Genomic DNA, 26,162 nt, shown 5'->3' on the forward strand with positions numbered 1-26,162 from the left:
TATGTAGCTATAAGTTTGACTATCTAAATTAAATAAAATCATTTTACCCTCCAAAGTCTGAGATCTTCTGAGGGATCAGTTGTAATAAGGTGATGAAATAAAAATTTAAAGGACTTGAAATATTTGTATGAAATCCAGAAATAGAGGTAAAACAATTCTGGAAAAATAAAAATTGTAATTCCAAAATCCAGTTACTATCCCAGGCTTTAATATTATCTCATATTTATATACCTTATGGGTAAATTCCCATTATAGAGAGTAGAGATATACAAAAACTATTTTGTGGGATAGACAATTAAATTGACTCTGTGATATATTTTACTTTATAAAGACAGTATTTTTAATTTATGGAAAATATCCTGTGGAATGAAAATAGGGAAAAACAAGATCTAAATTGAACCCAAAAAATTATTCATAAAAAATTTCCAAAAAAAAAGGCAAAAAAATTCTTTGAGATACTGAAACTCCCAGCAGAGTTTTTAAAAGTTGATCCAAAATTGTGGTCAAGAAACGATGATTATAATAAATCCCTTGAAATAATTGATACTCTTCACGTTGCCAATGACCAAGAAGAATGAAGTGACAATTATTAAAGAATACAGGAGCTCGTTAAATAATGATCAATTTTTATTACAAGTTATTGAAGAGCATCGAAAGATGTATCCGAACTCGAGAAAAAAAAAGACTCTAAACTTGTACTTTTACTCAAAAAAAAAAAAAAAAAAAAAAGAAGAGGTTAACCTTTTATTAACATGCAAATTCTATAATAATGCTAGATAGAGTAGAAACTATTATTCTTACGATATAAATTATTTTATGTTTATAATGTTATTAACTAATAAAATATTTTTGACACAAAGCAAAATAAATAAGTATTAAAGAAAATTGAGTATCATTTTTTTTATTTTTATTATCAATATAAAAACCACTCTAAACAAATAACTTACTGATGTTATTCTTTTAATAAATAAAGCTAATTGTTGACTATAATATTCGAACAATTCAACCAAAGTAACAAATGTAATGAAATTTGGATATTTTGTAGTGGAAAAAAAATATATATATAAAAATATGGTGCGCAATACGTTCTATATGTATTATTTTTCTCTTCAAATATTTTTTCCTTATAACTCATATTAAGGATACTTTTACCCATATAAAACAAAGAGATATCTTATAGTAAATTTAATCATCTTTAAAAAATTATAGAATATAAAAAGCTGTATCCTTAAACGTTTTCATGATAATTGAAGAAGAAGTCACTTTTTGTGAAAAAATTGGGAATTTTCAAAACTTTGAGGCCGTTGAGATGTGTGGGTTTTTTTTCGTTTAAACTTTTCTGATTGTATTTTTTATTAATAGGAACGGATTTTGATCCGGTGATCCGGCCATTTCAACAAAATGAAAAATAAGAAACACCTTAATGTACATAAAACCTATTCAAAAATATACTTTTTTGTATTTTGATATATTTAAGCATTTTCCCCATACTTTAAGATGTGAGAAGCTCGAAAATCATTTTTAGGGATCTTAGTATGTCGTATATCCTACCTTATCGGCCTTAAAGTTTTTTCAAAATGCATTTTTTGATGATTTTGCGTAGTTTTTAGACAAAAAGAATAGATAAAAGACATCATTGAATGCCAAAAAAGATTTTTGAATACTACTTTTTATATATTTTATTATCTTAGTATCAAGATTGTCCGGCCCAATGAAGGTAAAGAGAAACATTTAGGTGTGTGACCGTAGTACTAAAATTCTATACTCTCATCTATCAATGTTATGTTTTCTTATATATATCCATTTTTTGCGGAAATAAATAAATATTTTCGAAAGATTATACGCTTACATCAATTTCTACTTTAAGAATAATTTATCTAACACCAATTTGAAAATCAGAATGATATACCTTTTATATCATTTTACATATTTTCTTAGACTTCTATTATCAAAAACGTAAAAATCACAAAAAAGTGATTATTTTTATTATCCATTTATTTATTGAAGACTTTCTTTTTCAAACAATCTAATCCTTACATATCATATTCTTCGGCTTGAATGAGGTACTCTCTCTGCTTGGGATTTTTATTTATTATGTTCCCATAGTGGGTCATCATTTTATTCCTCTCTCTGCAATACCCGAATATTACAGGGTTCGGAAGCAGAACGTGGACTGTTAATAAATGCTAATTATGTAAATAAAATAGATAATTTTTGTGATTTTTCCTGCATATTCTGAATCTCCTGTAAAGAATAATAAACATTATTCTAATTTTCCATTATGAGTGAGCAATAAACAAAAAGGCAGAGGATCTCAGACCTTCCAGATACCAAAATTGACGTGGCAGAGATTATGGATATTGTAAAGTGCTCCAGGAGCCTCATTTTCAAGGTGGCCAAGATGAAAAAGGATGGAAAAGACCTCTCAAAGAAAGAAGGAAGGGGGAAACAACTTGAAAAGGGATTCTGAATTTTTGGGGGACCTGAAGAAGAAGATCAAGGAAGACCCCACAAAATCCATGAATCACCACTCTAAGGAGTTTGACGTAGACGAGGGGACAATCAGGAGGGATGTGACGGAGGACTTGGGGTTGTCCTCTTATAAAAGGACCCCACGCCACCTGTGGACAGACACTCTGAAGGAAAGGAAACTGCAAAGATGCAAGAAAGTTCGTGCACGGATCAAGGCGAATAGATCCACAGTAAAAAGTTTCTCTGACCAGAAGATTTTCACCGTGGACCAGGTCTGCAACAGTTCGAACGACCTTTGGCTTGGGGGATCACCGGAGGAGGTCAAGGGGGTGTTCCGTACAAAAAAAAACAGCCCAAAAAATCCTCCTGTGGTGATCCTGGGGGTCTTGGGGTCCGACGGCAAGAAGATTCTTTTTTAAGGTTGTGGAGAAAATCGGCCAGGATGCCTACTACAAAGTGCTGAGGTTCACCATACTGCCATGGCTCAAGGGCACCTACCCAGAGGACAACCATGTGTGGACCCAAGATGGTGCATCCTCACACATCGGTCAAAGCCCAGAAGTTCTACGCCAACAACATGGCTTATTTTTAGCCAGAGGACATCTGGTCATCATCTTCCCCGGATTTGAACCCGTTGGACTTTGTTGTGTGGGGGTACCTTGGAGAGGGAAACTAGCCGGACATCTCATCCGAACGTGGACTCCTTAAAGGCCGCCATTATGAAGGAGTGGAACAACTTGTCCGAAAAGTTCATCATCAACTCCTGCAGGATTTCCACCGCTGTGAGGAGGTTGTGATTGTTGGTGCTGAGGGCGCCCATATTAAGTGAACAGTTTCACAAAGATCGTGTCTCAAATTTTTATTAAAAAAATTTCAAAATTAATGACATTTTTCTAAACTCAGTCATTCAGTCCACGTTTTGCTTCCAACCCCTGTATATATAATTTTTTTTCTTTCATGTAGTCTTCATTTCCTGACCATGATGCAACAGTCTCTTGAAACCAATCTGACCCTATATTTAGTAAACCTAAAAAAAGATGCAATTCAGGACAAAATCCATATATATTCACAAAAAATTTCGAATAATAATTTTTTTACTCTGCTACATAATTTGCCTGAATGACTTTTTTTAAGAAAATAAATTTTTTTTTTAAATTTGTCACTATTTTTCGCTTCAAATTTTTTAATCAACACAAACAAAATGATAGTAAAAGGCAAACACTGATTCATTTCGAGGTGGGGAGGGGGGATACAGACCTCCCCCTTGCAGACACCCCTGAGGAGGTACCAAATGATTCGTGATATGGCTCTTTTTATGAGATTGTTATATACTTTTTTAACGTTATTTCCGTATTCTTTGGACTTGTGAATCAAAATATTGTGCACAGGTTTCTACGCCATTAAATCACCCCAGGGCGAAAAAAATACTATGAGCGGACATTTTTGCCAAAGGACATTTCGTTAAAGGGCAATTTGTGGAAAGGACATCTCTTCCAAGGACAATTTGAAACATATGAACGACAAATGATATATGGATTTATGCGATTGCACTAACTGATAACCCCTGAATTATTTCCAGCTTAGCAACAGCTAATTAGATACCAACAAATCAATATTAGGAACACTACTAATAATGAAGAAGAAAATGAGAGAGTAGAAAGTCGAAAAATTAATTTTAAAAAGGACATAGGAGTTGTTGATGTTTCGGAGATACAATAGTAAAAAATCAATAGGATAAGATGCATTGTTTACTTTAATTGTTTAATTACTACACTCATGATCTCTACTTTATCTTGCAAATATCCAGTATACTGTTAGTTTGCTCATGTTTTAAAGATTTAAAAATATATATATAAATATATATTTTAATAACTGTAACTTCTCTGAACGCTGTTTTTTTTAAATTGTGATTTCCCTATTGTGCCCTTTCACTAAAAAGTGATTTAGATAGTCCTTTTAATATAATTAATTACATCTAAAATACAGACTTTTGGTTAAAAAAAAAGTAATTCTAATATTAAACAATTCTTTCTAATCCAACTAATTAAAAAAATTCAAATCAAGTAACAATTATATGTAGAGTTGTTTAGTATTTAAACTCGTGTGAAATTTTTTGTAGTTGGTTATCTGCACAGTGTTTTTATTTTTCATTATCTTTTAATTCTTGAGGAGAAAATATCAAAGTATTAAGTAGCCACAATTTTGTGTACTCATAAAGTGACCCTGAGGATTTTCTGACTGTTTAAGTGTAATTTTTTTAATTTATGTTCCTTTAATTGGTTAGATGAAGTTGCACTGATTAAGTATATGTAAACATTATAGTATTATAATTATTCCATCTAACCTAGTAATCTTTTTGTCAAATCCATATAGACACTTAAAGTATACATATTTGTTTCTCTAGGAATCACCTGGGATCGAACACACATTGAGTTCAAGAGAAGAATATCTCCCAAAATCGTTGTCACTGAGCTATGACGATTCCATAGTGTAATTCCTTGTTGAACTCAGAGCAGAATTGAGGATCGACATTGAATTCATTCGTGCATACGTCTTATGAAGGTTAATTTATGTTTCTTTCCTAGCCTTCTTATATTTGCTTGAGTGTGTCTACCACTGCAACGTCATGCCCATAGATGAAAATAATATTATCCGCTGGAATGTTCAAAAAAGAAACGGAAAATTAATGTGGTCACCCTCATAATTGGAAGAAAGCTTGACAGTTATTGTCATAATGTTTCATTAAATTACCTACTAACAGCTATGTGAGGAAGGAAATAAACTTCTTCTGACATCTCTAGCTCCTCAAATAATCATTAGTGTTACTCTTTGTCTTTCCGGCAATAGTGATTACTTTATATTTTTATCTTCTCTCCTTCGGAATGAAATAATAATGATAATGGATTTGGAAAATAAAAAGTATTTTCAGGTTGGATTTACAAATAGAGCACGATCTTCCATTTTCATATTTTTTTTTACCCCTTTATTCATTTTGGTACGTCCGAAATTATTACTTGTAATTTTGAAAAGAAATAATGAACGTTGTATTTTTAAAAATAATACATATTAATATTAAAGTTGTAAAAAATATACCTTAAAGAAAAGCAAAAAATGATGTGGTAACCCTCACAATTTGAAAAAGTTTTCGAGAAGAGCTGTGGGAAGAAAAGAGTAATCAGAAATGCCACTCCGTATTTTGCAATGATATAGACACAAATAAAAGCACTGCCGATCCTCAATTCTCCTCCGAGTCGAACATGGACTTACACTAATAACTCCGCAAAAAATCATTAAGGTTACTTTCGTCTTTTCAGGTAGTAACTACAAAAGCCTCATCTATGTTCATAACAATATTCTTCAAATTGTAAGGGATAGCACGTCATTTTTTCGGCTTAGTTTTGTATTAAAATAATGGCATTACTTGGATTTTACGACTCTACTAATAATACTTAGAAATGTGAATATATATATATATATATCTTCATTTTAATATCATTGCAAAGAATCTTTAATTGGAACGCGTTTTCCTGATGCGTGTGTAGTCTGCATCAACTCTAAATCATCTCATAGGATATTCAGAGCATTTATTGCAGCTAATAAGGAAAAATCTTTTTTTATTTATTACTATTTTTGGATCGTGGAACTACAGAGAGTGATAAAAGTACATTTGATATTGAAAGAGTTTTTTTTTCTTTCTCTGCTCAATTTTTTTGTATAAAACTCTTTACTCTATTAGTTTGACGATCAGTTTCCTCGTGAAAGGTCGCCTTCCTCCCTTGCTGCTATAACTCAGAGAAAAAAGAAGGAAATAACATGAATACTTGACTATAGTATCTGTAAATCTATTGAGGGTAAGTATTAATATTAATTAATCTCTTTGAATTGAACGATAAGAGGCAAAACATACATGTTCACAAATATAAATTCATATATTTTATGAGGAATACTCGCAAGAAAAGTTTGACGGAAAGCTTTAAATAATATGTACATATTTATGATCGAAATATAACTCACCATAAAAAGAAATCTCATGCAAAATTTGCAGATATAAATCTGCAAAAAAAAATATATTTTTCCATATTTATATACTCGTATAATGAAAGTAAAATTGAGAAATAAAAATGGATACTAAAAAGTTTTTCACAACTCTACGCAAAAAAATATATATATACATATTTACTTTGAATATGTAGTAAGATGAATTGATTGTAGAGACACATGGAAAATGATTTCCTATTGTCATATTCCTACGCATTGTGTTTGGATTGGAGATGATCAATTTATACTAGTATTGTATTCCCAGGTGGTTAAAGGAAATTCGTTATTATAAAGTCATAAATAAGTTAAGAAAGTTTGTTTACATATCAATACATGTAATAAGTGATTATGCTAATAGAATGTGGCGTGTGTATATATGCTATTAAACATAAGTATTCATTTTTACATAAGTCAATCTTATTAATCAATATTAATGAAGCCGAGTTTTTATGTCTGGTACACCTCATTTTGGAGTGTGCCCTTAATGTATTAGAACTTTGTAAAAGCTCGATAGTAGAAATAACAATGTGGGAACTAGCCTGTATATTTAAAGCTGAGCATGTCATATTAAAAAAAAAGAAAAAGAGGACATATATTATTAAAGCAAAGTCTTTTGTCGACAATTAATTTAACTCCAAGCAATTCTGGGTACTCCCAACTATTCAAATTATCCGTATATAAATACCAATTTTACAAAAATAAACAATCAATAGTCATGCTATCAAGTGTTGCAAAGTCAATATATGAATAATATTATATTAGATGTATCACATCCTATCTAAGCTTATAATAGGTTCTTAAAAACCCTAAATAATCTACATTGGTATTGCTTATTAGAGCTCTCAACCTAAAGAAAATTAGTCCAATTATTTTTTTTTTCATCATTTTGTAAAAATTAGTTGACTCTATGACACCTGATTGATTTCCTGTGGGTGATATGCCCAATGGATATACACATACATGGTTTTACCTTGAAAAACAAAAATATGTTGTTGTTGTTTTTTTAAATCAGCAGCCGATGATTCTGCTTCTTTTCTCCGAACGTTGATTTTTTGAATTATACCGAGCTCCTTTTTGGATGTGAATCACTTCCAACAATTATTCAATAATAATTCTATAGTTGTGCTATCTACTGACTGATTCCGGGTCTTTTTGCTGTGGAAAATACGTGTGATAAAATAAAGGTAATGATGTACATATGGTTCATACCAATATGCTGAAAAGAAAAACTTTTTCAAGAAGAGCAACAAATTTTGCTCAAATATTTGGGATTATTATTTTCTTTTAAACTATTTTTTGAGGACCTGTTTTAGAAAATACATTTATTAGTAACTTTTTTTAGAAAGGTCAAATATTGCCCCAATGGATTATATAACTATATATAAGTGTCTTCCTTATTTGGGAGGTGGCAATTGCTCTCCCCACTTCTACGTCATTGAATAAAAGACTCAAGGGAGTTCCTTGAGACCTTTAGGTATACCTAGAGATGGGATTTTTGTAAGAGTGCGAGAAGAAGGCGGCTGTGAGACATTTGATACTATAGAAATAAGAGCCTTTGGTTAATATTAGCGGCTTGCTATATGATTTGGGGGTTGGGGGGTTAAAATTGATTACTCCTATCAAGAGGGGAACCTTCCGTATTTAATTTAGTATTAGTGCAGAAAAATATCCTAATTATATGTAAATTACATTTGATATAATTTATTATACAATTGTTTCAAAACAATTCGCACCAAAAAGAGGTGAAAATGCTTACTTCAGAGGGAGAAGTTAACACCACACGCATCAAACTTTTTCCTTTTTGAATCGGTATAATTTGTTTTTTCTTTCAACAGATCCCTTCTTTAAATATATCTATCTATACATGGTGCTCTATAAAATATGTTCTTGAAAAGTAGGAGTGACCTATTGCATTTGCAACTTGAATATGATTTAATTTTCTAAATCTTTATTCATTATTTTCTAATTCTTGAGAAGAAGTATAAAATAATAACTAGTACGTTTGCTTATGAAAGACGCAAGAGTTACAATGAAGGTGTGCTCGGGGGTAATATGTCCTTGTTATACGCGGAGTGGGATTTGTGTGTATTTCCTTCCTCTTACAGCTTCTTGCAGCTGATTTAATTTAACATCATGACAGCGAAGCTGCTCTCCTCCATGACGTTTAAATAGACCAGCTACGCACAGCACTGCCCACATATCTTTGTGTGTACCTAAAACCCCCATAATTTTCTTTCATTATATTGAAGTAATTACAGTAGGATATTCAAGTCTACATGCCCTATACTTAATCAAATAAATAATTAATGATCAAATTAGGAACGAAAAACTTTCAGGTAACTCTTTGAGTTACCTACCTACCTTAATTATTTACTCCTCAATCGATGTGTACCAACATACATACATGTAATAATAATCAAATAGGAAATCTCTCTTTTTTTTTTTTTGTCTAATCAAGCAATTAATCGAATAAGGATATTTGAAAATATCCTTTTAAAGTTATTAACAAAAAATATAATTAAATTTGAAGTCAATCAAGGAATTACTTCGACTCTTATTAAATAAATAGAGTCAATAGAATCATTAAGTTACTTTCTTGGTATGTAAAATCCGAGAAGTAAAGGCCATTTCCCTCTTCAATTTTTGGTAAAAAATAATAATAACATTAAAGAGTTTTGCAATTATGATTCCATCAAGATCTTACATCATTTTTATAGATCCTCCCACGCTTTCATTGGCGGTATATTCAAGGGGTAAGGTTCCCCTGATCCTCAAAACTTATATATAAATATACTAGCCGCATTTTTTAGCGTGGCGTTGATCAGATTTAATCAGAGTCGCCGAACAAACAGAGATTGCTTTAATCAATATATATTTATAAAATATAATTTGTTTTGCATGTCATTTATGTATACCAACACATTTGGATCTAGGAGATTGAAACTTTGCATGGGCGCCTCTTTTGTAACTGGTTGCCAATTTTCGGAGGGAGGGGGTCATATAAAGGGGCTTATTATACACAAAAACACAAAAATGATTTTTTGGACCTTGAGGAGAATAGATAGAGTGTTGAGTTTTAAATAAAAAGTGACTGGCGTTTCAAAAAAATGAATAAATAAAAACCATAGGAATACGTACGTCTTCTAAATTTTTTCAAATTCTAAAAAAGAAATCGATGAAAATTGCACTTTGATTTTTTTCATCTGCAAAAATATGGATTTTCAATGGAATATTGGATTTGTAGATAAAATATAGTTTGTAGAAATTTGTCTGGAAATTCGTTTGCACATAAATTTGACACATAAAATTGATTTTGAACTTAAATATTTGTCATTTTCTGAATATTTTTTTTTTCTTTTTATATCAAACGTCAATTTTTGATTTTTAAGAAGATATGTAACATAATGATTCATTTTGGGCATAAAATTTTAAACTCTAACAGTACAATTGAGTATTTTCCATTTCCAGAGCATTTTATATTTTTTCATACATATATCAGTTTGTGTTAGTTTGTTATTTGAAGTTTATAACACAATTATATTTAGTTTTAAATTCATAATAATAAATATATATATTATATAGGTGCCGAGGATGTCTTAACATTGACGATTGTCAATGTGATTTCCCCCCTCCTCCTTGGAGGAATATATATTTACTTTATTAATATATAAAATAACTCTATTTTTCATGCGCTTACCCACTCGCGGTTATACTTTATACTTAGTTGTTCTCTCAATATCAAAATAATAACGGTTTTTTTTTTTCTAATATTGTCACATGAATCTTATTATTAGGGATATGAGTAGACAAGTGGAAATGGCTTAAATCCTTGTGACTTTAAAAACCACATCTGATGTATTACCATAAATAGGGACATGAATATTGTTTAAATTGTATTAATTGTAAATTTATAAAAAGAGTATATGTTGTAAGATATGAATACTGTTATAAATCTCTAATGTGAGTACTCAACAATGCTCGTAGTTGTTTGGCATCGAGTAACAGAAAAAATGACAAATAAACTTTGCTTTAATTATATACAGGTGGTCCATTGAAATCTAAAGACTTACTAATTCAAAAATTAATGAAGGTTGAATGATTGAAATTCATTCATATATCGATATATTCAAGCATAAAAAAAACCCAAAAACCCAAGCTCTTTAGTTTACGTTTAAGTTGAGAAAATGACACTTGAACGTGATCAACGAATTTTAATTCACAGGCATTTGGACGTCTCCAGAACCACTGTCTATACTGTCAACAAATCCAAAAGGTTCGAGAGGAAGAACAGCTATGTCAAAAAGGCCAAACCGGACATCGAAAAAAAAAAACCCAGGCCAATCTCATCAAGTCCATGAGGGTCTTTGAGATATCAGGGTTTCAGACCAGACTATCCAGAAAGCTATAATAAAGTGTGGAAATAGCTTTGTGGGGGTAAACAGGCTACTTTTGACACAGACAATAAAAAAGACAAACAAATTTCCTCTGTTGTAAGACTTTTTTGAACTCTTTTTTGATACTTTTGCCCCCTTACAGCCCTAATACCACCTCCCTTCACGTGCATTCTAAAAGGCGAAGGCCTACATTGTCTGTCATCCAAACACCAAGGCCCTCATAGCCACTGCTAGCCAGCATTGGGACTCAATGACAGAGGACGAAATCTGGATTTGGTGCCAGGCCTTCCGCCACAGCTTGTAAGTCATGTTGTCGCTAAGAGCGGCTATATTAATTATTTAGAGAGCTCAGACAAACACCTACTTATAGTATTAATTTTGTTGAAATATTATTGTTAATTCATAAATTATTTGTTGAATTGTAAAATTCAAAGTGTTCGGATTTTAATGTACCACTTGGTAGAGAGTTATTCCTCCTTTCTTTTCTAATTTAATATGGCATGCTGAATTTTAGCTACACACGCTCGTAGTTATGTTGTTATTTTTTTATAGATCAAGTAGTAAAGGCGGCTACAATATATATCGGGCGTGTATACGTCTTAGTAAATATATAAATGATATAGGGAGAAAAGTTATTCTAAAAAAATTATTTATATAATATATATTTACTTAGACGTGTACACGCACAGTATATGTGCTAACCCGCCTTAAAACTCAATAATGTAATAAATGAAAATATTCAGACAAACATTGCTTTATTAATATAGGTATTAAAGTCCTCGTAGGTGAATATAAATAATGTTCCCCCTTCTCGTACAAATTGCGAAAACTTGTCCCTCTCCCCTTCGAGTATCAATTTCGTTCTGTTGCCCCAGATTCCCGCCGCCATTTGAAATGACTTATGTTGATTTGTGTTGGGTTATAAAGAAGGTGTCTCCCTATTCATATTTGGATGAATTGTTTGTATCAATACTTCATAAACTGTTTGCATAAGACAACTTAAGGGCGTGGATGCAAGCAAGCATCTTTCTTGAAAATAACAAGAATAAGATCAAATAAAAGCTCAAAAATTATTTTTATTGGATAACAATATATAAGATTAAAGGTTCCCTATTTTGGTTGATAGGAAGGAGAGATGTGTAACATGCAAAGCTGGAGAAGTAGGATCTTAAATGAATGATTACAATAGTCGTCCAAAATTTTAATTTTTTTATTCCTTGGATTAAAATGGTGACTCCCTGATTGTTTTTACCTCGAAAAACAAGAAAATGATCCCTCATAAATCAAACTTTCGCTTCTGTATCCTAATGTGTTCTGCTTTAAAAATGATTTTTTACAGCATCTACATGGTTTAACGTTAATTTTTGGCTTAAAGAATTTAACTAAAAGACAAAAAATCTTAAACTAAAGTTTGTAGGTACATGTATCTAAATTAAAAGAAATATTTTTATCATTTTTGAATTTTTTCTGAATGGAAGGAAATGCCTTGAAAGTACAGAAAAAGGACACAAATTTGACCATTTATTTGAAAATCTAATGAATGTATCATTTTTCATCACAATGAGTATTCCTTTCCTTATCACATCATGTTAAAAAAAAATTATCAAGCAGTTATTAATATTCTCTGTTCTGATTAAGTAGATATGTGTGAGTGCTAATATGAAAAAAAGAGAGAAAAACGAAGTATTTCTTAGCGAGTTTTCTTTTATATTATTTAATATAATTGTCTCTGTTTGTTGACACCTAATTTCTCCAGGCAATGCCGGGTACTACTCCAAGTGTGTAATCAGATCAAACTTATATTATGAATTAATTAAATGCATGATTTCTCGTAGGTGTAAAATCCCCAGAAATACAGGGAAAATGGGCTTTTGAGAGGATACTCAAAACATTTTATTAGGTCTTAAAAAGTGTAAGGGTTTTCCGGAATAAAATCGGTTCCAATTACCCGATTTGAATAAATCAAACCAATTATAAATTCCAGCATTACACCATCTCTATAAACATCAAATTAAGATTTCTACCCCGGCACGAAGGCACACAATAATGATTCTGAGAACATCTCAAGAATTATGTATTTTTTTAGTGAAATGAAGATTAATCGGAAAGCCAATTCGGGGTTTTTTTGTGGAATCAGCATCAGGAAAATAATGTTTCAATTACAATTCCCATTCTTATGTATTATTATTTATTTCTTGGGATTCTCTGTCCTTCTTATTCGAACCCAATAGAACATTTAAATCTTTCAAAACTGACTTCTTTTCTCCGTAAAATTTAGAATATATGCTTTCCCACAGGCAACACCATCTAGAAACTTGTTGACTTTTGAGCAATGAGTACTCTTGTTTGAAAAGTAATCTTTATTTGATTTTTTTGAAGACTAGCGGGAGTAACCGACATTGCTTGGAATTACGCAGTTAATTAAGCAAACACTCAAAAGTCCTACGCAAACCAATAGACATACGACAAACGTGCCTCCATTAATATAGATGAATGATAATAATTGATAAAAGAAATAAATCTGAATGGGGATTTTTGTTTTTCAATCCACTAGCTACTAATTCATTTGACATATCCCAAGGAATACTAGAACTACTTGAAATGAAACAAAAATGCCGTGCTCACACAAGAAGGCTGACCCTCTCTATTCCTGTAACTACAAAAATGAGAAATGACTAGCAATGTTAATAGCAATACAAGGTTGGACCATCATCTAATCGGGCTTGCTAGAATTTTCAAACTGATGTATTGCACCGACTGCTGGGCACGACAGGTAGATTTTACAAAACACGCAACCACTCATAGCCTATGACGTCACTATTGCTTGAATTTTCAATTAGATATATAGTATTTGCTTGGGAAGAAAAACAAATTTCGACAAAACACGCAGCCCCTCATCTACTATGACGTCAATATTAAACGTGGTGGAAGTCAAACATCCGTCGTGTACGCGTTATGGTATAACCTTGTATGTGTATTAACCCTGATGACTAGTATGATTTACGAACATTGACAAATTTATCCAACTCGTAATAATTTATCACAATCTTAAATTAATTAATTTCTTAACTTATCCTAAATTATATTTATCCTTTAACTTAATATTTTCATTTTATACACAGACAAATTAAAACTTAATTTATATTGCTTTCGACTTTCATTTAACATATATCTTCTTTTTACATAGTTTAAAAATAGTTTTTATTTCTTATGTAATAATAAAAATATAATATTGGAAGTACAATCATCTGTTATTTCGAATGAAGTTTGGCTTTGTTTTTTTTTTGTTGTTGTATTAATGATGGCAAATATTTTATCTTCAGTACGCAATGCAAAATTCTTCACCACAACTTTATTTAGGAGTTTTGGTAGAGGTAAAGTGACCAGATTTGCAAGTTGTTGATGGTTTTTCATAGGATCTTGGATAACATACAGAGTAAATACTCAATTACTATTACGTAATTAAAAACTATCATAATACCCTCAACTAAAAGTAAAGTGATTCTAGAATATAACTTGATATAGTGTAGGCATAATAAGAATCTCTGATCATTGCAATAAGACTTGAACGCATCTCACTTCTACACAAGTTTCTAAGAAGTTCATTTCTAGTTGAAGGTATTATGATAACTGACGGTAGCTGAGTATTGATTTCTATTATTTTAACTGATTTAAGGTCATATCATAGTTATATATTTTGAGAAATGTGGAGACAAAGTATGTTTTTGAATAATGATTGTGATAAATATTCGATAATATAAATACTATTCCTTGCTGGTGTTGAAGATCCTCTAGAGAAAGTTTTATAGCGGGGAGATTTCCCCATAATGTTTTCAATTTGTAGTATCCTTTGGATATTTGTTAAATAAACAGTTTTTTATTAAAGTACAACTAAGTATATAATATACACTAACTTATTTTTGTTCATATAGGCATCCCAGATTGATCAGACGAGAAGAATTCACTTGTTTTTTTTTACAATAGCTAGAATCATTTTGTTATTTTAGTGGCAGATATCTTAAATTGATTTATGTCCCATGCTAAGTTAACTATGATTTTTGCAAGAGGAATTTGTGAAAGCTCACATCCGGACCCTTAGTAATGCCTTCATAGCCCTGCTTGCGTCCAGGAGCAGAAAAACTGTACTCCATTATTAATTAAGTAATAACTAAACAAATTAATTAACTTTAGTGAACCATATTTCCTTTATTCTAATTTATAAAACAAAGGAAAAATGTGTCAGCCTCCTCCTGTGGAAAAAAGTGAGAGCGATTTTAAGACGCACTTTCAGTTGTTTTTAGTATTCCTTGCATATCCCTTGAGGTGTAAGCTTAAATATAATCCTCATTCCTTTAGCAAATGAAGAATGGCAGTATTAGAAGACAGTATTTATCTTCGTAACTATCATTAGCTTCTTTGTTTAAATTGTAATTACAACTCGATAAATATTTTTTTTGAAAAACAATTTTCTTTCTTTAAGGATCAATATGTGAAAAATATATATATATATAAGCCGTCTGAAAACTTTTATTTTTCTTCAAACTTCATATGCATTCATATTAAAAAGCATCAATACGACTAAAAACATACTGGTTATAAGTTATATCCAGACTATAATAAAATATTGATGAGTAAAATAAATTATGAAAACTATTTTTAAATTACAAGCTTCAATAATTCTTCAAGAAATATGTTTTTTTTTATTTATGAGGAGTTTTTTAGGGAACAAGAGTGTCAGAGTGAGTAGCGAGTACTCAGGCAAGTAATGAGTATTCAAGCGAGTAACTCGAAAGTTCTCATTCATCAAAATTCAGCTGACGGAACATCACTATCAATATTATTTACATTAAATAAAGGATCTTAATTTATATTATGAATTGTAATTCTTAGAAATTTATAGCAAAATGGTATTTTGTAACTATTATTTAAAATATTAAAGAATTGGCATGGGGATTTTTTTTTTTCTTTACTCGTTTGATCACTAACTTTTGTTACATTGTATCGTCGTCTGAATCTGATGAGCAAACTTTCATAAACATAGATCTCAGGGCTGTCAAGATATTGAGCTTTAAACTTGTTTCGGATTTAAATCCCCACCTTGTATATGACTTAATAGACCTTTCATATGGATAGTTTGAGTATAGGCTATAATTTGTATTATATTTGGTTTTTGAAAATGAGGTGTTGTCAACCATTAGAGAGGTTTTTTCCCCTCAATTATTCATAGCAAACACTATACTAACAAGTAGAGGAAAAGAAAATAAATTAACCAAATGTGTATCTTATTATTGGAGGAACGGACTAAGTATACAATACATATATAAACATAAGATGTGTATCTGATATTGTGTACATAATTTTGAAAATGTCTCTTGAGGTTACTTTTATTGATCTTAAAAATATTTGATTTAAAGAATAATAAGATTAATAAATATTTTTTTAGCATTAATGATTGTTGAGAGAATTTTTTTCCGGTACAGTATATAGTATGTATACTACGGTGGAGGGTAGGGAGGGATGAAAATCAGGGGTACCAGGGGTTGGCAAGCTGTTATCATCATTATTTAATTCCTGAGGAGTGAACCTCCTTTTCTACTACAATAAAAACCTGATTGATTTGGGAGGCTTGTTTTTTTTTTTACACAACGAATAACTTTTTTCTTACAAAATAAATCCTAAAAAAAAAAATATTTTTTTTGCAATTTTTTTTTAGAAAAAAAGCCCTTAAAAAGTTGTTTTTTTCCCCCCTTCAATTATCTTTTTTAGACGGCCCTGAGTATTGTTAATTGTAAGTCCGTGTTGGACTGATCGTAGAGTTGAGGATACACATCAGGGTAATTCTTGCCTATGTCTTTGTTTATTTCCTACTCCTCCTCTCTCGACGTCATCGCTGCTGTAAGTGATTAATGAAACGTCATGACAGATAAACTACTTTTGTCTCAAACATTTTTCAAAATATCAGGATTACCATGTTGATTTTCAGCTTCTCTTTTTCCCGCATACCAAAAATCCTTCCCATTTGTATCACTGGGAGGGGTGTTGTATCCCCATTGACTAAAATCTTTTCGAAAAAACAACGTTTTTTGTCAAAAAAGTGAATGTCTGTTGTCACAATTTGAACTTAACAATATTCAAAGTTGTCAATTTATTTTTTAATTTACCTCTTCTTAAAAAAAAACACATTTTAATCCTCGGAAATGAGTAATCTCCAGATCTAGCTAACCTAATACTTGGCTACGGTCCTCACCTCAGACTATGGGCCAATTTATTTTACACAAACTTCACCCCATCTTAGTTGTTAATTGTTGCAATCATATGACGTCATTTGTATGTATGCTTTCCGTAAGTGAGGGATTCCATGTTCAGTGTATACATTATTCGGAAATTTTTGACATGGTCATCATCGAAAAATCTGTAAACTTGAGGAAGCCATAACTCATTTTTGAATAGATCTACTAAATTACTTTCAAGAGTAAGAACTTTAACTCATAGTTCATATAAAGTGGCAAATGTGCAAAAAATATATTATGGAAACATATGTGCCAAATATGAAAAATGGAAACCAAACCAAGCTTCAAATATGATTTAGCCATTTTTTTTGTAAGAAATTTAACCTCTTCAAATTCCATATTTGCGTAAAAAATAAGTGGGATCACCTTCATTCAGGCGTATAACAGGAAATGTTCATAATCCCTATAATTGTAAATTCTGTCTTTTTATTTAAAAGAATATTTAATTATGTGTTAGTCTTTCTTTCCTTGTTCTGATGTTAATGGCCAAAGGGGCAAATCCAGTGTGGAATGGGCATGTTAAAAAAAAAAAAAGTCAACATGGTAACCCTAAAAATTTGAAGAATGTTTTGGAGGAGAGAAAGAAAAATGATCATGAAGTTTCATTAGAGTAGCTACAATCAGCTGTAAAAAGAGAGGAAGGAAAAAAGGATATATGCTAAAATTACTCCGATTTTAATCCCCCATTCAAGTCCAATAAGGACTTACAATTATAAATCCGCAACAAACCCTCAGGGTTACGCTTCGTCTTTTATGAGCTTACAGAAATGTTTAATCAGGTTGTGAATATATTTTAGAAAAGGATGTTCACTACTCAGGAATGACAACTTCTAAGGATAATAAAATTCGTTCTTTATACTACCAATTACAAATTTACAGGCCATCTAAAAGACACAGGGGATTTACATATATTGTAATGACAGAAGGGTGGGTTCACTTGACATGGAATGCCCCCAGTCATATTTGCATGTAAATCTAAGAAATCACGATGCAATCAAGTGTGTGTGTGTCAAATTAAGAAAGAAAAAGGGAGAATAAATGTACATAGTGTATAAAAATAGCATATAAATATGTATTAAGCCCACTCTACACGATTAAATATGAGTTGAGGAGAGGTAAAGATTTTGTAGTAGATATTTTATATTTTATTAATGTCGATGGTATGTTTACACAGTAAAATTAAATTTCCCCATGAATATTTTTTGCTAACTACGCACATGATGATCTACGTAATATCCTTTTTTATTTTTTTTTATACATATAAAGTACTTTAAAAATTGAAATTTGTAGCTTTATTCATGGGATTTAATTAAAAAAGAAGGATACCGACTTATCTTTGGATATACTTTTTTTATCTATAACATTTTATATTATAGTAGTCAGTATAAAAATCATTTTAATAGAAGAAATTTTATTTACCATAATATGACAAAAATTTGTTTAACTTTTCTAGTCATCCATAAAAATAATTATGAATGACCGGTAATGTCATTCCCAGTAAATGAATCCCCCGTCTTTTCATTCCTAGTAATTTCATACCCTATAAAATTCATCTCCAGATATTTCATTCCCACTTTGAAGAAGAATATTTAGTGACGCCATGCGGTTTATGTTTCTAAACTATGTACTTTGTAGTAAGATTAATAAAAATACAAGATTAGACCATCATGTAATCGGGCTTTCTAAAATTTTCATTCTGATGTAAATTAACGACTGCTGGGAGATATAGGCAGATTTAGATAAAACACACAATTACTCATAGTCTATGACGTCACTATTACTATAATTTTCAATTTGATATATATAGTACCGACTGCTGGGGAAGAAAAACAGATTTTGAACAAACGCGCAATCACTCATCTACCATGACGTCAATAATGGTGATAAATCTTATTAGTATGTAAGAATGGAAGCCTGTCCCATACTCTTTATAGTTTTTGGGAAATAGAAACAAAACCCACCCTTACTCTTCTTCTATTCCTCATAAACACCACAAAGTCTCCTATCCATCAGTAGTCATCAATGACTCATTATTCATATACAGGACCGACTGCCAAGCCCGCCCTCAACAGCCCTGCACAAAAACTACTACGTAGTTTAGAAACATAAACTGTATGACGTCACTGATTATCCCTCTTTAAAGTGGAAATGAAATGTCCGGGGATGAATTTTGCAGGAAATGAATTGACTAGGAATGAAATCACCTTCGACCATTTTTAGTACGTACTACTATAAGGAATATGTGTATAAACTTTAAGTCATATAATTCAACTTTTTATTTAAACAAATAGCGTTTCATTAGAAAGAGGTTTTGAAATGTGTAAATCATTTTTGAGTCTCGGCCCTAATAGGATAAATCAAAGTTTATCTGTTCGTCAACGCCTAATAAACCTCTTGTACTATCGCCATTCCATCTATAAAATTGGTGTACACCAAATTTTAAGTGAAATGGATTGAGTTTTTCTTTGGGACTGATCAAGACCAAATTATTCAATGTCCCTGATAAAGACATTATGCCTTAAAAAACGAATTATTTCAGTTCAACTGAACTTACTGTAGTCTCAACCCAGTCTATGCTTTTCAGACCAAAATCCAACACTTGCAAGAATATTTATAAAGATTTGTTGATGATTTCATTTTATACAGTCAATACCGGATGTATCAGCTACCTCTTTTAAGTTTGTCACAGCACTAAGTGGCCATATCCAGTTTTCAAATTTAGAATCGTTACAAAATAGGAATCCAGGTTTAAGGCATAATCTACACTAAGCCGTCGCTTCTTCAGTTTTCCTTTCTTCATTGCTTAATATATGTAGGTTTGACTGTATTTATGAAAAAAAATAAGGCTTTCTAGGATCCAAATAATCTTCAAAAGGGGATTTCTTTATATTCGTGTCATTTGTAAAAGATGTACTTAGAGTACGTATATGTTTTGTTTGTTTATTTTTTTAAGAAATGACATTTACAAAAACTTATTAATGAATAGATGAGAGGCTTCTTGTATCTTTATGAAAGACATATTTCTAATAAAAATGTAATGAGAAAAAAGTTAGTATCTAATTAATTATCATTGGCTTCCACGTTGTGAAAAGAAAGGAGTGAATAGTTACAAGTATCTTTCATTCAAGTCATTGAAATATTATATACTAATCATATTATGCGCTATATCATTGAGAAGAAGATATTATAACGCTAATCAATATTTTATGATTCAAAATTTGTATTATATAATGAGAATTTGTCAAAAATGTTACATAAATTATATATTTTCTCTCTACTAATAAATAGGATTAATAACTTGAGATCTTCATTTACTTTTAAAATGGCATGTACTAAATACTTTTTAAAAGTTATTCACTACTAGAAAACAAATATCGTATACATACATACTCTTACAATTTAATATGTATGTATACATATACTTGTATGTATGTACTAGCAAAAGTTGCCTGCCCTAGGCTGGATTAAATTTGAGACAAAATAAGGTAGGTTGTGTTCTCGCTAATCTTGTTCAACCTTTCATTCCTCTGTGCTGACCTTGACCTTTATTTTGTGGCTGCTGTCGAATCCTTTTTTTTTAAACCTTCATTCCTCTCAGCTCAAGATAATTACTATAGTGAATTATCGTTCAGTTTACCTGTGTACACTCCTTGGTCGATTGTTCCAAGAAGAGCTCCGATGATGGGATAATTTAAATTAAAGTTTTTTGCTTTGATGTAATGTATTGATCATGTTATTAATGGATAATAATTTGTATATGACTAAGTTAAAGAATATTACAATGCTTTAGAATCACTACATCTATTAAAATGAAACAGTAATATTAATAATCAATCAAACAATCGGAATCTAATTGGATGTGCATACTCTTCATACAGACCCACACCAGCTAGTAAATTTCAAGTTAAAATGGTTTTTCAAAGTGGAGATATCGCTGCATACATACAAACATACGTAAGTGGTCTAAGATGTAGATGTCAGGTGTGCCGTAACTGTAGGGATAAGTGACCATTCTCCCTCCTCACTTTTTTAAGTCTAAGATGATTAAGTTACAAGCGCTGGTACCCAGCATTTCTCGGAGTTATTTAAGGTTGGGCTTACTGGGACCCCTTCAAAATATGTACTAAGGTCTTGTAATTTCAAAAGTGTAATTTTTTTTCCTGATTGATCAAGATTAACCCCCTCAGGAAATGCCCACCGATGTTTCGCCTCTCCCCGATTCTCTTTAAATTACAGATGATTTCTTTGTTTACACTTTCCTTAGGATATATTTCCCTCTCTCAACCTCTTATGTATATTTAGCTACTATATAAAATGAACCATATTCCTTTTTGAGAAATTTGAATTTGTCTTAACAGATCAGACAGCTCACAATTTCAATGTGGATGAATTTGTTGCCAATTGTTTAAACTCTTAACACAACCCTGCCCAGCTTTTCTGCATTGTTCACCAGAGTCTGATGCTCAATCGTGGTATCACAAGTATATTCTAATTTCCCTTTTAACGTAACAACATCAGCATCAAGTTTCAGTGAACAAGCCTTAGACTGTTTGAATCAACCATGACTTTGATTATAAGTATTGTGAATTTGCTATTTACATTTCTCCAAAATAAAATACGTTAGTTAGTCTCAAAAATGAACAATTCAATCGTTTGACACTGACTCGTGCTATTCCTCTGTATTATATGCAAGCGCGGATTAATGGAAAGGCTTTCTTAGGCTGCAGCCTAAGGTCCCTACTTGTGAAAGGACCCTTGAATAGATCAGACTATTTTTTAGAAATGTAATGGTATAAAAAGAATGAACCTTTATTCGTCCGCGATAAACAAGCAAAAAAGCACTGATTCGGCAAACATGGGTCACTTCTATCCAATCAGCTCATTGATTTTATTTATCATTCTTCCATCACAATGCTGTCACGTGTTGTTTGAATCTGGCTACAAGTATATCCGAAAATGCATGTAATCATGAATAGGATTGCATCACGTGGCTTTTCCCTTCACAGGTATAAGGTTTTCTCCCTGCACTGCCTAGGAGAGTTTTTCCCTTTGGTTTCCCTACCTCCGTGCAGGAGGGTTTTTTACGTTATACTTAAATTATTCCTTTGTTTCCCCCTTTTTTATTCATTCGAAATATACATTGTAACTAACGTTTTAATCAACAACAACCACGTGTTTGTGCATCATTTCATAAGTAATCCATTACAGTCCATTTTATATTTGTCATCCTTGCTTATTGAGAGAGACTTTAATCCTAACACCTGTGAACTTTACTGCGGCAAAATGTCTGACAAGAAACTCAGTGTCGCTCAGAAACGTAAAGGATAGCGGGAGAAAGAAAAAAGAGGCAAAAAATTATTAATGAAGATTCCAAAGGTAGTAGGGTATTTTAAGTCTGGTGGTTGTCAGGGTCAAGATGTGGAGGCGGATGCCGCTGACAGCGACCACCCTGTCTCGTCCTTGTCTTTGCTTGCAAATTTGCAAATGAGGAGTGTTCTAGTGTGAGACCGAGGAGTCAAGAACAGAACCGGCAGACACCGCGGGATGTGCTTCCGGTGTCCATGATGCGCTAGCCTCTACTAATCCCTCCGTAAGTGTTTCACCTGTTGCTTCAGAGAATGTACAAGACGGCAGCAATCCTGTTTAACGTTGCCTGGAGCTCGGATCCTGCTTACTGGGAGACAATTGGCGAAGATATGAGGAAATACTGGATTAAAATGGGACCTAAAACAAGTCAGAATGTCTGAAAGACAACACAAACACCAAAAAAGATACTTTTCTAAAACTTTTTTTAAAGAAAATTGGCAAATAGCGAAAGTGTGGAAATATAATGGTTGCTGTATTCCTCTCAAAAGGATCTGTATTTTGTTTAGCATGTAAATTATTTAGTGACAGTAATTTTCAGTCAGCTTTCACGACTGGCTATGGTGACTGGAAGAATGCAACCACGCGCCTCACTGAACATGAAGGATCGAAGAGCCACAAAAAGGCATTGGTAGCCTATGTTACACGCTGTGCTGATGCTGGATGCATTGATACTGAAGTAAAGAAACAATTTGACATTGAATGTGAATACTGGACGGAACTTTTAAAGTTGGTCTCGGTTCGGAAAGCTTAATGTTTGGTAAGCTTGCTGATGTACTTTAAATGGCTTTCTGTAGTGTATTGTTACAAATAAAGGCTGTCAAGAATACACAGAGTGAGCCACAAAGATCAGAAGTCGTGTAGATGGGATATCCTCCAAGTGGAAAAAATATGAACTCCTAGGAAGCGTAGATGTAGAACAATATATCTAAATACTTTGTCGTTAATATACATCGAAATAAATATTCTTAATGAATTACGAGGACTCTATGATTGAATATGCACATTTTTTCACACCTCCTTTATTTTTAAAGATATTGTAAAAATTATAAAATAGATGAAAATTTTATTTATGCCGGTTCATTCTTTTGATATGGATAAACTGGATCAGAGGAAGTATTAATTGAAAAAACGGACAATCAAAATGCCTTTGTTGGCTTACCACCTCCCAAATTATAACAATCACGAGAGTTCATGATTTTTTTTCCAACCTGGCTCGCAGAAATAAAATATTTTCAGAGATCCAAAAGTTAGTAAATGACTGCTTTGGAGTCTCTGCCATCTCAGATTCCAAAATTTATCAAATTATTGCTAAAGTTCGAGCAGGAGAGAGCCCATCAAATACCTGTGCTGAATCCCAAAAAAAAAAAAAAAACCTTTGTTGGAAAAAAAAAAAAAGGAAACCGGAAAAGATTGAGTCAGTGCATCTAGCTGTGGAGATGGATCGACGTGTCACAATCAGGGAGCTTTCCTTGAAGTATGAACTTTCATTGTGGACCGTCAAACAAATCCTTATCAAATATCTTGGTCTCTCAGACCGTTGTGCTAGATGGGTACCTCGAATTCTCACAGAGGAGCACAAAATGAGAAGGGTGTAATGTGCAAAGAAATTTTAGAAGGCTTCTCGGAACCATCCGGGGTTATATAAAATCAATTGTAACAGCTGAGTAGTCTTGGGTATCCTCCACCACACCTGAAACCAAAGAATAATCAAAACAATGGGTACGTAAAAGAGATCAAGCTCCCATTAAAGCCAAGGTCATTAATACAGCCAAAAATGTAATGATGATTCCATTCTTTGATTAGTATGGTTTGATATACACTTATTATGTACCAAAAGACCAAACTGTCGACTAAAATTATTTTATCTATGCTTTGGAGAATTTTTTAAATCATTTTGTAAAAAAAAGACCAGAACATAAGGCCGGAAATTGGACCCTACACATGGATAATTCCCGTCCTCGCACTTCCAAGCAAACTAATAGTTTCTTGGATTCCCTTGGGAACAAAACCATATCCCACCCGCCCTATTCTCCCCATTTGTCCCCATTTTACTTCTTTATGTTCCCTCAAGCCAAAAGCAATCTCCCTGGAAGATCATTTCGGACCGTGGCAGAGGTAAAATTAGCTTGGTAGGGTGTCACAAACCCTCAGTCGGAAATTGACTTCGGAAAGGGTATGGACGGGTAGATTCGGTGATGGGAAAAGTGTATCGACATTGACGAAGGATACGTCGAAAAATAATGTTAGTCATGTTTTCTTTTTAATTAATTAATAAGCCCCGAAATACAAAATTCGCATGTTCAACTATACAACTTTTGTACTTTATACCTTACACACAGATTAACGTTAATGCTTGAATCTGAAGTAGTTATAATATTGATACATATTATGATTTCCATCTTTGATTCATGTGCATTAAGAGTTTATGTCAAGATTTGAATAAAATATAAATGCTGGTATGTAAAAAAAAATAATAATAATAACTGTAGCGGGCGTTTTGCTTGTAGCGTCCAGGGAGCACTGGTTTTTTTGTTTTTGTGAGTGAGCGCTCAAGAGACTTAAAGTACTCATCAGCATTGATGGTAATTGGGTGAATTTTTAAGTTGGCCTTTTTTTTTAAATTGGTAATCAGAAGAATGATTTTTTTCCTTTGCATTTTTGTCTTTATTATTCAATTCCTGAGTAGTGAACGTCGTTTCCAGCTAAATTCAATTATACTCAAAATCTGATTGAACATGTGTCCTCATAAAAGACGGAGAGTTTCCTTACATATTTGTTGAGGAGATATAATTGGAAGTCCTTGTTGGACTCAGAGTATAATTAAGGATCGATATCGGAGTAATTCTTGGAAATGTCCTAGTTTATATTCTTTTTTCCTTGTAAAAAAAAACTGATTCTAGCTGATCTAATGAAACTTAATGATAATTATCAAAACATTCTTCAAATTTTCAAAGTTACCAATTCGATTTTCGGTTTCTTTTTTTTAAAATGCCAATTGTACACAGGATTTTCATCACTACTTACCAGTCATCCTATCATATATTTCTTTTTCAAACTCTTAATATTATTCTATCATACTTGAGGAGAGAACACATGCATTTATATAAGCATTGAGTAGTCACGTGCGAGCGTGCACGAGAGTAGTACTGAGGATTTTTTGGTTAAATTTGCTTTTTATCCGACCCTTCATTACTCCGAGCAATGAGTGTACTAAGGCTACTATTATAATAAGACCAAAGTTTCAGACCAAACTCGGACCGAATTAGTTCGGTCTTACACAAATTATAACGGTCTCAGAGCTAGGCCCAACAACACAAGTATATGTACATTAAATGTATACACAGTCACGCGTATTCCAATAAGTCAATTATTTTGTTAATGATTTTAAAAATAAAATTTTCTTGAATATAATGGGATATATAGAATGAACATTGAATATATTTTATGTCCCAAGGAAAACACAAAATGATTTATTTCTTCCTAAAATTTTCTTTTCATGTGTGTGTAATATATTGTGTTTTGTGAATGTGTTCAGCTGTGAATTTGTCTCATTTTACTTACTTTTTATAAATATCGGAAATGAAAATATGATTATCAAAAA

At 31.9% G+C, this 26,162-nt stretch overlaps 1 long non-coding RNA gene across 1 annotated transcript in view; it reads left to right on the forward strand.

Annotated features, from left to right (window-relative positions):
• The first annotated feature begins 6,211 nt into the window (after nt 1-6,211).
• Nucleotides 6,212-26,162, forward strand: part of LOC121122971 (uncharacterized) — a 41,584-nt gene continuing 21,633 nt past the window's right edge. The window contains exon 1 of the long non-coding RNA XR_005865871.2: nt 6,212-6,323. This is a non-coding gene — a long non-coding RNA (uncharacterized lncRNA). The remainder of the gene's footprint in view (nt 6,324-26,162) is intronic.

Source organism: Lepeophtheirus salmonis, chromosome 8 (genome assembly GCF_016086655.4).
Source record: "Lepeophtheirus salmonis chromosome 8, UVic_Lsal_1.4, whole genome shotgun sequence".
Taxonomy (NCBI): Eukaryota; Metazoa; Arthropoda; class Copepoda; order Siphonostomatoida; family Caligidae; genus Lepeophtheirus; species Lepeophtheirus salmonis.